Raw genomic sequence first — 4,687 nt, forward strand, 5'->3', positions numbered from 1 at the left:
ACTGATCTCGAATCAAGATAGAGTTTTGAGTTGGCTATCCTTTGAACCGGACCGGTGTTTTACATAGGATGACTAGGAATCAAATTGATATTTCTATTGGGCTGATCTCAAACCTATATAACTTTTACACCAGGATGAACTCGGGGACTAAGAGAGATTTTAAACGGGATGATATTGAACCGGTAGAGCTTTTAACTGGGTTGATATCAAGAACTATTTTGGAGATTTTCACTAGTTGATCTCCATGAACCAAAAGAGAGCTTTTTCTCCAAGGAGAAGCTCACGAGCCAAACATAAACTTCCTAAGACAATCCCCCCAAAACAGAAGAGCTTTTAACTGGTTTAGCTCGTAACCAATATACCAACTTTCTATGGAATAATTATTTACTCAATAGAAAAACCACTCATGGTAAATTTACAATTTTTCCAACACCTAGTACAATTATCCTCACTTAGACTCAAGAACACCCTCAAAGCACTTTGGCTAAAATATGTGAGAAAACTCATATATTTAGAGAGATGATGAGAGAAATAAAAAGTGAGGTTTTTACTCGTTTTCTAGGTGTGAAAAAGTGATAGATAATCTCTCTATTTATAGGTCAAGGCTTGATATAAATTTGGAAACAATCTATAAGTCAAATCAATGTTGTAATCGATTAGGCTGATCAATTAGACAACCCAGATAATCAATTTTTAAGGCTACAAATGGAATGTTTTATAATTATTACCAATCATTAGGATATTGTCCAAATCGATTTTAGACTTAACTAAGCATGATCTAATCGATTAGGCTAATAATCTAATCAATTATTCATTTGGAAAATGTCTTATAATCAATCAAACACTCTCCTAATCAACTGGCTAGGCCTCAAAAACATTTTGTTGGTGCTTTAATTAAAATATGTTAGGTTTCTCAAATGTTTTTAGTGTATTTGATTTATCTATAATGTTTCCAAAAATACCCATGTGTCTTTACAATACATTGGTAACTTAGACAGACACAACTAGGCGAGCTTTCACACTTCGTCTCTGTCACAATTCTAAAGATTCAAGTCTAGGCATTTTTGTCTTTGACTTTAGTATCATACAGGATCCTTGAATCTTATTTATGAGACTTGATACATCTTCATGTTGAATACCATTATCTAAGAGTTAAGAAGAACCAATGATCCTTGAAACCAAAGTCTTCACTTGAAAGTTGTTTGACCATAATGCTGACTTTAAATAGATGTCTTAATCTTTAAGAGCATAGCTTGATTATGGAGGATAACTTGATCAACCAACTTGTGCATCTTTAACTTCTTGAGCTATCTTTAAGAGTTGCTTGACTTCAAGTCTTATCACCATCAAAACTAAACAACTACTAAGTTGACATGCAATTTTTTTATCCATAAGCTTCACCATCTTGGATCACTTTAACTATACATATAAGCACATAGATCCACACGGAAGGCCCAATTAACCTTCTTATATGGCAATCCCTAAGGTTTGAGTTCACATATAGTAATAACCAGGTCAAATACAATTCCCTCGTTGTAGGAATGAATCTAACTAGAGAAATGGGTGATCCAAACCTCAGAGCCAAGAGTGAATCTCAGTTGATCACCAGTTAAGTCGCCAGGAAATGCTAGACAAAGGAAGATCAGCTCATCTAATATCTTCAAAATTCACAAGATTTAGAAAATTACTTCAAGTTCTTTAAAGTGGTTTATGTGCCTAAAGAGGAGAATGCATGTATCAGTCTCTTATACAAACTCGCAAATGCCAAGAAGCCTGGACACATAGAACATTTATTCATGAAACTTCAGTCGCTCCTAACACAAATAAAGAAGATACTAACACCATAGATGTCAACATAACCACATGTTAGAATATGTTAATAATGTGTTACCTGACCATGTAAGAGTTGCCCTATTTTATTTTCAAGCGGCTTCTTGATGGTCCAGGAGGACCCTCCTCCTGCCTCTGAATCTTAGGAGTCTGAGCCTTACTAGCCTGGGATATTTTGCACTAGAGCTTCTCGACATCAGTAGTCAAACCCTTGGGTAAAGGTGGGGGCAAACCCGTATGTTGTTGCGTAGCGTGCATTTGAACCAAATGCTTTATCCTTTTATCAAGAGAAGTTCCAGTTATATACTTGTAGAAGATGGGAGAGGGAAAACTATTAGCACATATAAAGATGATATGTAGAGGATCGGATCAAAAGGTATTCTTTCATACCATAAAGCTTACCCAATTACTCCCTATTGCCATCTTCAGGGTTCTGGATGATGAGAGTCCAAGGGTTTAGGGTCCGAAAGCATTTCAAAATATGAATCATCTTCTGGTAAATAGGGGAAATAATTCTTGAATACACCCTTTTGATGAGTCGAGGATCTTGCATCCATGATAGAGGAAAGAGGGGGACACCCATTGTAACGCCCCGTTTCTCGTATTTTTATTTCTCATTGGATTGAAATTAATTTTATTCAATTATTTGTGTGTTCGGGTAATGTTGCGGGTATAATTGAGATGTGTAGAAATTAATTATAAATGTAGTTAATTTATTTAATTAAAAATAATAGAAAATAATGGGTTTATGATATTTGGGTGGAAAATAAGAATAATGAGAAAATAAGTGAACGAGGTAAAATTAAGAATAATTTAGGGTCAAAGTGAAATAATTAAAAGATTAATATTAGGTTAATATTAATAGAGGGGGAGTGGAGTTATTTTTATCGGTACATACAATTAAAAATTAGGAGACGGAGCTTTTGTGAGAGAAAGACAAAGTCAAGGGTTGGAGAAGGAGAGAAGCCATAGTCAAAGCTAGAATTTGCTGCTAGAATTTTGAGGTTGGGGGGGGGGGGTTAATTCATATATGGGTGTCAATTTGTACATAGGATAGAAAAGTTCACTTTCCTTATTCTTCCCTTTTCCCTTTCTCCGTTGATGGAGTTTGAGGTTTGAGATGGTTGAGCAAACCTCTCTAACACATGGTGTGATTGTTGTGATTTGATTATTTGTTGTTACTACTGAATGTATTTTGTTGAATTGATGAATTTTGTTTGATTGATTTTGATATTAATGTTAATGGTTGGTGTGTTGTGTTAATGGTGAGTTTGGTGATGAACAATTGTATAAAAATTGGTGAGATAATGAGGAGTTATATGAGTTTAATGAGAAAAATGGTGATGTGTAAATTTTGTCATACAATTCTATTTTGATGATAAATTAATCGTGTAAAATGTTTATCCATGTTAGAACATGATTGGGTAGGGTTTGGACTAGATAGATGATGAAGAAGACGAGTTAATAGTGGGATTTCTAGAAACTTTCCAGACAACAATCGATTGGTTCCTCTGGAACGATCTATTGGTTCACCAAACTCAGCAAAAGAAATATTTTACAGCAAGCTCAGACCAATCGATTGGTCCACGGGCAACAATTTATTGGTTCCCCCTATTATTTTTGCCATAACTTAAGTTTCGTGACTCCATTTGAGGTGTGGTTCAAAGCGTTGGAAAGATAACGCATAGTGTTATCCTTTGGTAATGCCATAAGAGTTTAATTTTGTATGTATGATTAACGATGATTCATAAAGAGATAAATTGTTATGATTGTCTTCTAATGATTGATATGTTTGTGTATTCGATTTGAAATTGTAACCAATGTAGCCTTATGATTAACATTATTATGTTGTTGTTTAATTTATGGTATTGGTTCAGAGAAGGAACCTATAACTTGTGATGGCCTTATATTGGAAATAATGATGTTGATTTGATTGGTTTAGGTGTTGTAACCAATTTCAAGTAACTAATTTAGTCTTGTAACTAGCTACAAGTTATGAAGTTGGGGTGGTGGTGATACCTTCATGCATATGTATATTGTTGCATTGCATGTATCATGTACATTTGAGATAGTTGAGTTGTGATATAGTGTTATGATCATGACATGTTCGATCTAGTGTTGTGATTTGGACGTGTAGTTAGGTTTAGAGATGAACCTGATGAGTGGATGACCTTTGAACTTCCAAAACTTGGTACCACATGCATTAGATTAGAGTCGAGTAGTGCATTGCATACATAAAATGTATTGCGTGATTAATTGTTATGTGATTGAGTTTTCTGATGTTGAGAGTACTTGTGTGTTATCTATCCTTATTGTACTTTGCATCGTTATCATATTTTGAATTATATTCTCACCCCTGTTTGCTTGTTGTGGTGGCTTTACGCCTATGTTTGTAGATACTGAGGTAGATACTGAGGAGCCATAGATGTTATCGTGTGGGAGATGGATTGTACCTTCTTTGTTTATAGTTTTCCGCGTATTGTCTAGTACTTGGTGTCGCTCTGATAGTGTAATATTGGGACGAGGTCATTGTTTATTTTATTCCACTTATTGTTGAGTTGTTATTGATCTAATTGTTTTATTTTGGTTAAAGGAATTTCTATTTTTGAGACCATGAATAGATGTTATTAATGTTAGACGAGGGCAACGGTCTAGGAGGGGGGTTAAATAGATCGCTAAATAAAATTTTCTTATTAAAAATTTTGCTTTGAAAAAATATTTTCTATGGCAAGCGGAAGAGAATCTGGATCGACTCTCGTCTATCCGAACCGTTATTGATATAATCGAATATGTGTATAAACTGTAGTATAAAGTGTGATAAACATGACAAAAGCAAACGAACAAATTCAGTATAATT

Source organism: Lathyrus oleraceus, chromosome 2 (genome assembly GCF_024323335.1).
Source record: "Lathyrus oleraceus cultivar Zhongwan6 chromosome 2, CAAS_Psat_ZW6_1.0, whole genome shotgun sequence".
Classification (NCBI taxonomy): Eukaryota; Viridiplantae; Streptophyta; class Magnoliopsida; order Fabales; family Fabaceae; genus Lathyrus; species Lathyrus oleraceus.